Below are 14,404 nucleotides of genomic sequence, written 5' to 3'. Positions count from 1 at the left end.
GCCAACAAAGGGTACATAACAAAGTATTGAGATGGACTTTTGGTATTGACCAAATACTTATTTTCCACCATGATTTGCAAATAAATTCTTTAAAAATCAAACAATGTGATTTTCTGTTTTTTTCCCCCACATTTTGTCTCTCACGGTTGAGGTTTACCCATGTTGACAATTACAGGCCTTTCTAATATTTTCAAGTGGGAGAACTTGCACAATTAGTGGTTGACTAAATACGTATTTGCCCCACTGTATTTACTAAAGGGTGTACTCACTGTTGTTGCCAGGGGTTTATATATTAATGGCTATATATTGAGGTTTTTATATAGGTTGACGTTATGAAGTTTTTATGTAAGCTACTATATAAGCTGCACACAGACTACTTTTTATTGTGTCAAAGTATCATTTTGTCAGTGTTGTCCCATGAAAAGATATAGTTAAATATCTGCAGAAATGCAAGGGGTGTACTCACTTTTGTGATACGCTGTAACGAAGTTTCTTAGAGGCAAAGGTATCGCAGTGATGTTGAGTGGTATAAGAAAAAGTAGAAAAAACTCTATACTTGTCAAAAAAAAAAAAGAGACTCTTCATTGAGTAACTGTTAAGATGATGGATGTGTCCCACACGCCACATACCACATTAAAGTACATTAACATTTACAAACAAATAGCTATCTATCACATTAGGCCACTGTGAGTCCTTTCAGGCTACTCTATGTATATCTATCTGTACTGTAGATAAGTCAGTATATTGAGGATTTCAAAAGCTTTTAAATAAATAACAGGAAGTGAACACATATGGCCTACTTAATTTACAGCAGAGCACATTTGCGCACATAAACAAATGAAAACAAACAGATAAACAACTATTTTTATTACGTTAAAAGTTTGTAATCAATATGATTTACATATTACTAACCACAACTACAATAAATAATGCGCAATAATGCTACTACTGGACAGGCAATGTTTAAAACTGGGTTCCCGCGGCAACTTCTTCCAGTATTTTCTTGGTTTGCCTGAGCATTTACCCTCTCTGTGATTAAACAGGCTTGTGTTGTACAGGCTAGAGCAGCTAGTGTCACTATTACAATTTTTGTGTGTTAGTAGGCAGACACAAACTTTCACAGCTCTGTTGTGACTCTGATCTTCTTCCTGTTGTAAACACATGTGCTTAGTCTTCATCTTTGCTTGACATGGCTGTCATAAGTGTCCATTTTTAACTCTTCGGGCTGGCCTGGCCTTGTCACATCTCTGCCTATCAGCGCCAGTGTTCCTCCTCAATGGACCGTGTTCTCAACTCACTGCCTTTCTACACCCGCTGTCAAAGCCGTTCTCATCCAGTCCTATTTTTTAATTTCTTCCTGACACTGTCTAATTGTAGTGTTTTTACGAGACTGTTTGTCCGGTCTCATGATAAACTGTGCCCTCGTAGTTTTGTGAGCTAAGCTCAAGCGCTAAATCAAACAAGTGACAGTTGGACAAAAATATAACCACGCTTACTCGCCGGCTGCCTATTATACAATTGTGTCACATTTCCCATCCCTGTGGTTGAACAAGATCTTGAGGATAAGCAGCTGCAACGAAGATGATTACTGACTTGGTGCAATGATAACTGTCTCTCCCTTTAAAAAGCTTGAAGATATGACTAATATTAACACTTAGTTTAACACTGGAAGTCCTGGGGAGGGGGGGGGGGCTGCTATAAAGAAAGACCAGAAAGGCGTCAAATGACCCCAATACCAACCTGAATACTTGGCTTTGTCAAACAATACCACTCAAACAAGCAATCAAGAGGACAACCCCCCTGCACACTCCTGTGGAGTCGCTGCCTAAGTGTGAAGGGGGAATTTCACTCTGGATAGATGCAATTAGCATCTTGAATATTGTAAATCCAGGGCTCCCCTGGCTTTGTCAAACACGGAGATAGCCAGTCGCCGATAATATGATTGACATGGCAGCACCGAATGCGAATGTGTTGTATCAGGCATGCATCGGAAGGCAAGAGAGACGAGTGGACTTCTTGGTGGGTCTTGCAAAGGAATTGGCCCACTCTCATGCGGGCACAAAGAAGGCGCAGAAGGAAAAAATTGCTTCGGCAACAACCTCCAACACCTAGCCCCGGGAAAAGGGCGAAGTGTCAAATGTCACCACATAAAAAATGTTTTGTTTTGTTTTTTATTACATCGTCCCTTCTACACAATATAGTTTCCTTTGTTGTCTTTTTCACATACGTTTCTTTATTGGATAAAAAGCTTTTTTTGTGCAAAAATTGACTTGTGTTGTGCATCATCAGCTATCCATCATCAGCAATATGACAATTATAGCTCCATACATACAAGAAACAGTGCAACTAAATATTCAGAGAGATTGAGACAGTTATTCTTTCTCAATGCTGTAATGTCAGACAGTGTTCTGCAAACAGGCAGCTGTACCCTGCAAACACTCAAGATGCTAATTGGAGCAATCCAACCCTGTGGTTTTGCGAGTGTGATAGTGTGTAGAGTGTGTAGTTCTAGTGTTATGATTGTGATTACACGCTGAATTTTTTCAATTATTATTATTATTTTTTAAATTCTGTGTAGATAAACTGGAAATTTCGAGGAAATGTCCTGATTTTTTACCAAAATGATGTACTAAGACACCGAAGACTCTTTTTTTCATATCTGCTTATTTTTCTCTAGCCTCTAAATCAAGGCCGGCCCAGCCTATAGACCCTACTCACCAACGTCACAGAATGACGTGTCGCTGTATCCGGCCGCCATATTGTCCGTCATTGTTTATCCGTATTCTCAATGGTTTCAATTTGTCGTGCAATTTATAGTGCAATTCATGGAAGCCCCGGTGCTTTCAGACGCTGTAAACTCATTGGATGCGTTGCATAAAAGGCGTTATGTGGAAAAAGCTTCAGTCTATCCATTTGCCAGATCCATATTTGATGCCTAAATCGATATTTTTCGACCCGCTGTCTTCGCCGTCTCTGCCTGACATCTGCTACCCTGATATCTACAACTATTTTGTCCACAGAAACTCAGTCTATTCTCACGAAACTTTGAAAATCTTTAAGAGCAGCACTCTAAGCAACATTACCCTGTGTGACCCTTTACTTCCAATTTTCTAAAATGGCGACAATAGAAAAAAAAAAAAAGTTGATTGCGATGGCCGACGCTTCAAATATAGGTGGATATTGGACTATTTTTTTCAATAAAATACGCAACAACTGTGTCTGCCACATTTGCAAAGAGACAGTCGCTGTTTTCAAAGAGTTCGATGTGACGCGATATTAGCAAACAAGACATGCTGACATGTACGACAACATTACAAGGAAGATACGCAGCGAGAAATTATAGCAATTTGAAGCTAGTTTAATTTCACAGCAGCAGTATTTCGCAAGAGCCCGAATGTGGAAAGAGAACGCCATAAAGGCGAGATTGTTGAAATTATGAATTAAAAAAAATATAATAAAGCAAATGTGACACACAGAAGGGCTTGCTAAAATGTGTTTAAATATATTGCTCTACGTAAATCAGCCAAGGTAGCCCCCCACATTTTAACCACACCAAATCTGTCCCCCTTTGCAAAAAGTTTGGACACACCTGTTTAACTGATGATCCGGAGACGAGGCCAGCTTCTTTCACTTGGTACCAGCTAAATATTATTCAAGAAATAATGATGGCGGAAGAAATAAACATCTTGAATTTGAAACTGTATGTTGTCGGCAATTAGCCTCAAAATGATCTTAATTGTGCTTGTCAGCCCAAAACCCTCTAAATATAAATTAAATGCATCTTACCAGATATAAAATGACTACTACATAATCTGTGGTGATCGTTTGGTGCCCAGTTTTCTCGTCGAATTGCAGCAGTCCATCTCGCTCTCCTCTCCGGGTCTCTCGGAATACGGTAGAACTTCAAGTCTCTCCGTCTATCTTCTCTGTTACTGCAACCAACCGCCACACACGCCTTCACCATTTTGATTATTAATGTTAACGAGCAGAAAAACACGCCATAATAGGAGGAATTTACGTAGCGGTAATGCTTAAACCTGACGAGCTGACGGACAATATGGCGCGGAGGCGTGGTTGTGACGTCATGTGAGTAGGGTCTATACACAGACTATGCAGCTGCTTAGGGCCCCTGACCACTAGGGGGCCCCCAATCTGGCAACCTCATTTTATACTTTGTTAATAGAGCATCGCGAATAATGTGGCGCATATCGTCGTTTATCCATGCAAACATCCATTTTCTTGTCATTACATGTCATTTGGGGTGAGAAGTTTGAAGTATGCAGTGCAACAAAATATGATTAATATACAAAATATGGACGTATGGGTTAGATTGCATGTATGGGTTTCACAGTACACTGTGACGAAATGGATGGCCAAAAATATGGGCCCCTTGGCATTATTTTGCTTAGGGCCCCCAAATGGCCTGGGCCGGCCCTGCTCTAAATTATTAACTATTAACTTCAAATTACCCTAAAAATCTATAGCACTTGCGCTTTCTCAGTATGGATAGTGTTTAGATGTGTGTCTGTTGATTTAAAAGTGTGTTTTAAAGAGCATATGACACGAGATAAAAAGTCTTAAATGGCATTATTATGTGAATTAGAATCATATTTTGAGACGATTCGACTATATACAACAATTTAGCAAAGCACAGATGACGAGAAATTAGTCTTTTAATCTGCCGGATAGCCACGCCTACCATTATAGGGTTTTAGCGTCCCCAACAGGTGGATGACGTCAGCGGTAGACTTGGCTCATCGATTTTACTATTCAGCCCATTGAGGGGGAATTATTCAGAACGAGGAAAACGCGACGAAGAAAGCCGCAAAATGTCATTGTTTCAGTCTCTCTACTCCAATATTTTTACAGGATATTCTTTTTACCCAAGTATTTTTCCCCAATAGCTATATAAATGGCTTGAGAAGGACCAGTCAGCCCATTGAGGGGGAACTATTCACAACGAGGAAAACGCGACGAAGAGAGCGGCAAAATGTCATTGTTTCTGTCTCTTTACTTCAGTATTTTTACAGGATACTCTTTTTATCCAAGTATTTTCCCCAATTGCTAAATAAATGGCATGGTCATGACAAATAACAGTCTTGTGCTGAATGGAATATGAAATAATAAAAATGCATTTATTCAGGACGACATGGCAAAATTACTCCAAAATGGTCAAAACTGTCGACTTCACCTTTACTGTCGCACCTCCCGAACGATATTTTATGACACCTAAATCAGACATATGTCATTTCCCTTCCCCGGCTTCGGAGAATGTAAACAAACCAGAAGGCGTGACAGCTAGCCGACATGCTAACCCGAACCGAGTGATGTTTCAAAGTCTTCAAACCGGAAAATCATACATAGCTATCCTGGATTATTTGACATGACGACCCGGTTGTCGAATGTCTTAGCGGATCGGCAAACCGCCCGGCAGAGAGCAATTTACAGTTCGTTCCCCGGAGGAGGGTGGCTGGAGTTGTTGTGCAGCTAACAGTGCTGCTGCTAATGCATTAGGAGAGCTTTTTACATGCCTATCAATGATCAAACGTAAGAAGTCCTTCATTTAAAGGAAGTTTGTAGTGTTTACTTTGTAATCGCTGTATTCGTATTTGACATAATGAAAAAAAAAGATGTTTACTCACTTCCTCGTAAGTCCAATGGTCCCACAGTAAATATCCACGGTGAATGGGAACCTTTTGAAACTCCAAAAAGGCGCATATGCCTCTCCCTCATACAGAATGATTTTTCTGCAGCCGTTTGTCTGGCGTGATGCGAAAAATAAACGTATTAATCCGCAAAATCAGCTGAATCCTTCGTCCTCATACACAACAGTACACTGTAGCGTGAAGAGGACGTCTTCTACCGTACACGTCACAGCGCCCTCCTCCTCAATGCGAGACCGAAGTTATTCATTTTCCTGGCGCGGGATTCAAAAAACTAAATAAATATAGCGATCGCTTCCACACACATCCAAGCGGTCCATATCATTCAGGAGCATAAAATACCGCGTGTATTATCAAATAAACATGCTTTTTCGTGTCACAGGCACTTTAAGACATCATAATAACATGCCAAGGGTCAGTGTTGGATTGGTTCATTTTCCATCTGAACTAGGAAAAAGTGTAGTTCACAGGTTATAAAATGGAATACCGCTCTTGAGTTCATAGTTCTTAAAGGTGCACTAAAATTGTTTCCATTATTTGCAAAAACTCAATTCTTGTTAATATGTTGCTGATTTGATCAATTTTGAATATTCAAGATTTTAACTTTTTGCTTGTCAAAAAACAGAATTCTCATTGAGTAACTGTGGCACACTTAGAACTAACATTTGTTATGATGAATGATGTGTCCAACACGGCACACACCACATTAAAGTACCTTAACATTTACAAACAAATGGCTATCATTTTAAGCCACAGAGTCATCTCAGGTTACTCTTTGTTTATACAGTATGAAACATAGATAAGTCAATATATAGGATTTTAAAACCTTTTAAATAGAGTTCCCTTAACTCAGTACTTCTCAAATAGTGGGGCGCACCCTAGGAGGGCGCAGAGTGATGGCAGGGGTGGCGCATGTGAGCTCTGGGAGCATGTTTTTTTTTTTTTTTGCCTTACTGGAATAAAGTGTACTTGCACATCCACTCAGTGGGTGGCAGTGGCGCTCTCATTTTCAGAGTGCGCGCAGTATTTTTGAACTAAGCAAAGTGTACTTGCACATCCACTCAGTGGGTGGCAGTGGCGCTCTCATTTTCAGAGTGCGCGCAGTATTTTTGAACTAAGCAAGAGCACACAGAAAAGAGATATGAAGAAGAGCTGTGCGCCGTTTTCGAAAGCCGTTTTCAGACCGTACTCATGCAGCGACCCACTGTCTTCTCCGTTCTCACGTGTCCCCCCGAGGAGTGCCATTTTCGGCTTGGGATCGTCACGATGACCGCCCTCACCTACGGTTCTCCCTCGGCCATCGAGAATGCGCTTTTTTCGGGCCGTTTGCCTTTTGGCTTTGACTTTTAATACAGTGGGATAAGAGGGAAAAACCACTGTTTACTGTGTCTAAAAATTATTATAGCGGACAGCCGGAAGCCAGATCAATTAAGAGGCCACTTAAAGATATTAGACCCCAATCTCATTGATAAGCCGCTTGATTGTTTTTCAGCGAAAACGTGGCGAATATTGCCAACAATCATCCCGCTTTGTCTGTGTTATATCAGTAAACTAGTGAGCACTGATAGCATGCTCAGTGCTAAATAACCCCACACCTTTGCAAATGAGGTGATACTGTGAGCAGCGAAAATAAAAACTGTCCTTCTGCCCAAAGACACTCTTCCTTTTGTCCAAAGACACTTTTTTTAATTTATTTATTTATTTTCTTCTATTCAGTTTTGTTTTTTCGGTGAAATTTTTTGGCTTATTGTCCTCATGAGTTAATGTTTCTAATCAATTTGATTTTTTAAAAAATTATTATTATGATTATTTACTGATTTTATTAAATTTTATTTTTCAGTATCAAATGGTCAAAAATGTACCTTGAGTGTATTTTTACTATTTGGATGTGACTTTTTTTTTTAAATAAATAAACTAACAAATAAATAAATTAATTAATTAACCCACCGATGACAGCCCCGGCGACGCTACAATATTTTAGTTGTGTCTGTCTCTTAATTCCAGATTAACTGCATCATGTTGAGATCAGGGCTCCGTGTGTGGAGGGAAGGGGGGCTATTATGCCCTTGGTTGTGTCGGTGCGTTTATATCTTTGTGCACATTTAAAATTTATGGCACATAACATCTCATAGAGCTGTTATAAACAACTGATAAATAATCTGTCATATTTATAAAATGGATAGCGAATTATATTCGACACGAACTAAAAAAACAGCGTACTTGGAATAGGTGTCTCAACACTGCAGATTCATGTGGCCAGCGCAAACTGTTGTTTTTTCTATGAAGAGTCAAGTGAAATGTAGGAAAGAAAGAGAAACGTCTTGAATAGACCACCAGGTCGAAACTTGTGGGTGTCTCTTTTTTCTCTTTCGTCTCTTTTTTCTCTTTCGTACTTTTCCCCCTCGACTCTGTATACAAACCGAGATTGTTTGTGCGCGGGGCACGAGAATTTCTGCAGTGGAACCACTTCCAGATACGCTGTCTGTTTTTTTTTTTGCTTAGCACGTCGTGTTTGATACCATTGCCAGAAAAACACAAATAATAGGACACTTTGCAGTTTCGCTTTTAATGGTGTCCTTATAGTAATATCTGCTGCATGTATATCACTTTGTGACTTTCCACCTCCATGATGAAGCGCTCATCATCCGTTTTCGCTCGTGTTTAAACCGTGATTAGGCACCTGGGCTTTTGACGTCAGGCCTAGCTCCGCCCATTTTGTCGGATGCGTGTCCGGCAGAAATAGAAAATAGCCTATACCATCCGGCGGGCATGCGGCACGCCGGAGGTGGTTCGCAGTCAATCCGGAGCACTGACGCGGCCGGTATACGTTGAACAATAGGATATAATGGGAACGGATTGGCTCCGGCGCTATTTTTTACCGGAGTCGGACCGGAAACGCAACGATCACGCATGCAGTGTACTTGGGCCCTGAGTCCTCCTGTATTGCCCAGCTGTTCCTCGTTGTCTCGTTACCCCTTGTCTGCATGTGTGTACATAAGCACCCAGTTTCTTTTCACTCCTTGTTGCGTCATTGTCAATGTCAGAGTCTCCGTCAATGTCTATGTCAACGTCACTTTCAAGTCCTGTCCAAGCCCTCGTGTTCGCCTCAGTAAGTTTTTGATACCCAGCCTTTGTTAGTGACCTAAGTTTTGTTTGCTGCATTTTTGGGATCTCCACATTATTTGTTGATACTTTGTTTTTGCTGGCCTTAATTAAATCGTTTTTGCACCGTCTACCTGCCTCGCCTCCCTTTCCCTGCATTTGGGTCCACACACCACCTGCCTTCCCCGCACTACCTGACACTTTTCTGTTACAAACAAAACAATGTTAATAAAGTTATACTTTATTCTAAGTTCATTTATATTGATGTTTTTTCTTTAGTAGAAAAAAAGGACACAATGTTAGGCAGATGCGTACTTATAATAATAATTTTATAGACAAATGATACTATTTACAGTGGCAGCAGAGAGTTTGGGGGGGGCGTAAAATATTTAAGTCTTCCTTGGGGGGGGGCGTACCAGAAAATAATTGAGAAGCACTGCCTTAACTGGAAGTGAACACAGAGCCTACTTAATATAAAGTACATTTGCGCACACAAACAAATGAAATCAAACAGACAAATAAAACAACTATTGGTATTATGAGAAAGGTTTGTAATAATTGTGGTAATAAGATGTCAACCATATTTATGTGCAATAGTGCTACTACTGGACACGCAACATTTAACCTAGGGTTGCCGCTGTACCTTCTTCTAGTATCATCTTGGTTTTCCCAAGCTTTTACCCTCTCGGTGATTGAACAGGCTTGTGATGATTTTTGAATATGCAATATTTTTCATTTCTATTTTTATTTTATTTTTGCTCTGAGTGGCCGTCAGTGGAGTGATTGTGTCAGTAGCATGCTTGTGGGCATGGGTTTCTTTCGCAGTCGGAATACGCCAATGGTGAACACTGAAAACTGTTGCACAGTTATAAAATGCTTACTCTCAAAGTAAAATTTTCAATCACTTGAGGCCGAAACCCACCCATTATGTTCTAGCTGGAGGTCATCGTCATGGAGTATTTCATTCGGAGGCGACTGACATGATATATTTAATTGAAAAACATCAGCCAAGAACCAGGCAAGGAGGGAACTGGTGGCAAGCAGAGTGGCTGACTGGCGGACGGGGCTGGGGGGGTGTCGATGTTAAAGACAGGACATGGTCATGCAACACAGGTATTGTAGTAAAGTGGGTTGGGAAAAGATCAAAACGATGGCAAAAGAAACACGGCCAGGAAACGAAGACTGGCGATTCCAGCAAGCATATTCACTGAACTATAGTCTCAACCACAAATGAGTTTTTCATTGTTGCGCAAGAAACCCACAACTTTTTTTCATGCAGAAGGGAGAGATCATAACTTTGAAAACTTACCTCCAAATTCTCACTGAAACAATTAAGTAACAGAACCACCTTTGGAGTGTACCAAAGCTCCAGAAACCTTAAGAAAGTGCATTTATTGAACTGCCCTTCCATACAAGCAATGCATGGGTTTCCCTGTGGCAAGCTGTCCACTGCTCCTGCTCCTCTGCTAAGGCCTTTATGCTAGGCTCTGATATTAATGGAAGAACGAAGAGGTTACGTACTTGCATAATAACGCACGGTGCGACGTCACGCTGCGGCCTATTTCAAAACCCACCTAGCAGAGTGATTTAACGACAAACGCAATTGAAATTTATTTAAAAAAAAAAAAAAAAAAAAAAAAAAAACTCGGTCGATAACACTCTTCAACCAGGGCCCACTCGAATTTTGAGCTTATGTATGGGACAGTGACAAATATTGGAAAAATTCAGTTCAGTTCCCCTCTAAGAAAGAAAAAAACTTTAACATCGTTGAACTGTTTGTTCAGGTCAAAGTGAGTTCACCTGTACTTTGCACTTTAGGTTCAACCTGAAATAACAGCCAAAAACCAAATATTTTGAAGTTTTTATGAGTATTGTATATTTTTAGCCCTCAACCTTTTTTGCATCCACTCTGTTACTCTTGCAGCTTTTTTTCCTTTTTTTTTTTTTTTTAATCAAGCTTCTGGTTTTCATCATGCCTGGATGAGAGAATCATGCTGTTCGAGAGAATTTCTCAGAGACAATGTCCTGACGCTAAACAGAAGACTGGCTGACGGTGCACTTGCGTCGGCAGGTCAGCCCTCCCCCCACCCCACTAGAGTTAGGTTTTGGTTGGAGCCATAAAATTAACTCCACAAACACTTTAATATCCTTAATGCCATCACCTCATGACCCCACATATTTGTCTGACCACACCATGTTACTTGTCTTGTGAGCTGCATGTTTTGCAAACCAAGCAGATGATATTATGTTTTTATATTTTCTTCACAAGGACACATCATGTCCGTATTCAATAAACTCAATTGCTTTTTCTGTCCGGGTGTCCTTCCAATTACTATAACAAATGTCAACTGTGTTGTAAATCATTTTCTCATAGCTAATAAGATGGTCATGGGTGAAATGTCTGAACATCAGCAAAACCACAGAGTAACTGACCTTCATAACCATGAAATCTGATCGCCCAGGCTTTGGCCTCTTAAATCAAGACAGAAACAAAACTGCACAGTAACATTAATAATCTAAAATTATAGTATTATACAGTAGCTAACACACTTTTGCTTAATCACTCGTCATTATGACTATTATTTATTTACTTTAAAGTTATGCATTGGCTCTTTAATCTAAAATATAAGTGTTAGTATATTTCATCAAATGGCTGTAGAAGTTTCTTAAGGCAAGTACATCAAGTACAGTGGTATGAAAAAGTATCTGAACCTTTTGGAATTTCTCACATTCCTGCATAAATTCACCATCAAATGCGATCTGATCTTTGTCAAAATCACACAGATGGAAAAACAGTGTCTGCTTTAACTAAACCCACCCAAACATTTATAGGTTTTCATATTTTACTGAGGATAGCATGCAATCAATGGCAGAGAGGGGAAAAATAAGTACAGTAAGTGAACCCCTGCCTAGGACTTAAATAGCATTTGAAACCAATTTTTACCTAAAAAATTTTTAAAACAAGTTTTAAAACAGTCAGTGAAGGTGTCAAAAATGGAGAGAGTTTAGCACTGTTACTTCTCTCCCAAGGAGTGGCTGTCCATGGAAGATGACGCCAAGAGTTCAGCACAGAGTACTCAGAGGTGGAAAAAAAAAAACCTTAGAGTGTCTGCTAGACTTACAGAAATCACTGGCAAAGTCCAATATCTCTGTGCACACATAAACTATATGTCAGGGCCAAGAATGGTGTTTATGGGAGGAAGCCACTGCTGTCTAAAAAACATTGTTGCTCGTTTAATTTTTCGCAAAATGGCACTTGGACACTCCACAGAAGTTTTGGCAAAATATATTTTTTTAAGCCACAACCAGGGGGTATGGATGTGGGGTGGGTTTGAGTTAAATGGTATTAAACATAGAAGTTGATTCTAAATATTTGAAAACTCCAAATATTCACGGTGAATCTCTTGTCGTTTTAGGAATGAACTGCACTTCATAAATGAATGGCATTAGTGGATTAAAAAAAAGATTTGTCGTACATTTATTTTTGTCAATCTTTTGCTAACTCCTAGAGGGAAGCCTACTTATCACTTGTGGTACTCGTACCCACTCTGAGAACCTCTAGGGATGGGTGATACTGCATATTTTGGTATCGATCAGATACTAAGCTAATATGGGCCAGTATCGCCAATATCGATACTTTTTTGCTTTCGTTTTCAGCTGCTTCGACACAGAGAATTGTAAATCTGAGTGTCTTTCAAGGATGAAACAGTTTAAATGTGCCACATGTTACCAATATTCTTCAATAAATAAGGTGGATGCATCATTGAATTGCTAAATCTCAATTATTTTTCGTAATCTTAAGGTTTTTTTTGTGATGTTTCCCTTTTTGTTTTTGAATAGTTAAAAGTTGAACAGAATTAGGAAAAGATTTATGATTAAATAGAAGGTTTTTAATGTAATCGAAAATACTTTATAACATTTTTCTTCAGAAAAGTCTTATATCAAAAGTACACTTATACCAGTAAATAAACATGTACTGTTGAGAAAACGTTTTGGCTTTTTGCAAATCCCACATTTTGCAATTGTCTGGTTTCTGCCTTGAAACTACACAGCTACATGGGGCTCCTCTTCCATTCTGCCATTCTTCTGCCCATGCTAATAATATGAGCCAGCAACTTGCATTGCGACGTCACATGAATGCCGTCACACAAAAGTGGGGAGGAGGAAAAAGGTGTGCCTGTTAATGCAGTGCTCTGCTCTTTGTCACAATGCTTGTTGGAAACCTGGCTGTTTCCTCATTGCCAAAGCCGCAGCATTGCAAACAAGAGCGGAAATTAAAGTATCACTCTCACCATGATTATCCTGACTACATGAAGCAAGATTTCAGACGGAGCTGCAGTTTGAAAGCAATTGTTAACCACTTTCAAATAACAGCGCTAAAAGTTATCAGCCTCTCGCCCCGCCTTTTGCTGATGGTTTCATTCCCCATTTTGAGATTGTAGGTTGACAATCTTGCCCCCTTTCAATGATTTTCAAGTAGGTCAAGAAACTGAATTCTAGCATGCATGTGCTTTATGGATTTTATACTGAGATATACACTTGTGAGATATAGGGTTTTATCAGATCATACCACATTGGCCCACGTTGTTGGTAGACCTGAAGAGAAATGGCACCTTTCATTTTGATGAGTTTGCATCCAAATCACTAGAACTCTTACAAAAGAGGTCAATTAACAAAACGTTCAGTATCTATCACAGCTGAGATGAAGATGTGACCTGAAGAGGGCTGCACAATGCCCTCTTAATATGATTTATTTGAGGGAAGAATGTGAACAAATGTCCTCCAATAAGATTTTGGGTTGCACACACTTCTGTAACCTACATATGTGTGATTTGATGGCATGTACCCAGGCACCCTGGGTGACTTGGTGCCCTAGGCGACGTGTAGCTAGATAATATTGGCCCAGAAAAGCATTTTGAAATTATGTTGGATGATAGAGACATCGGTTTTTCATTATCGGTTGTGGGCAAATATGCACTTGGCAGTGCCTTATTGACTCTATGCACTTGCTCAATTCCCCCCCCCCAAAAAAACCTGATATTTGCCCTATTTTGATTCCAACAATAAATATAGCGGTGCAATTTAGGCACTTTTTCTATAACTTCACTTGAAGTTGTTCTCTTATTTTTATTTTTACAGAATGTTTATTTGGAAAACCTTGAAGTTGTTACATTCATCATTATTAAAGCATTCAATGGGGCATCATAATACCATTAGTCATAATATGTTAAGTCCACTACCGCAAGTATTGGATTTTTAGAGTTGGACAATATCAGGATATCGGTTATTGATTAGAAGTCATTATTGGACAACTCTAGATATTTAGTTTTTTGTCGTGTGATAATTTTAGTTCTGTTCTGAAACCATGAGTTTGAAAGACCTTTGATTTAATCACCTTCCATTATTTGTCCTTTTTTGTGAAGTGGATCTGCTTACATACTGTTAACGTGGACTCCTTGCCTCATATGGTGGCTAATACATTCCAGGTTGGAAAGGCAAATATTTTCTTTATGTAGCCTATTTAAATGTACAGGCTCCTGATACGATTGAAAACTTTTTGGAAGCATAGTGTGAGAATATTTTTTTCAGTATATTTTTCCCCTAGAGAACCTTAGCGCCCACTCCACTAGATGGCGCCC

Source organism: Corythoichthys intestinalis, chromosome 2 (assembly GCF_030265065.1).
Source record: "Corythoichthys intestinalis isolate RoL2023-P3 chromosome 2, ASM3026506v1, whole genome shotgun sequence".
NCBI classification, from domain to species: Eukaryota; Metazoa; Chordata; class Actinopteri; order Syngnathiformes; family Syngnathidae; genus Corythoichthys; species Corythoichthys intestinalis.
Note: the sequence above shows the minus strand (reverse complement) of the source record.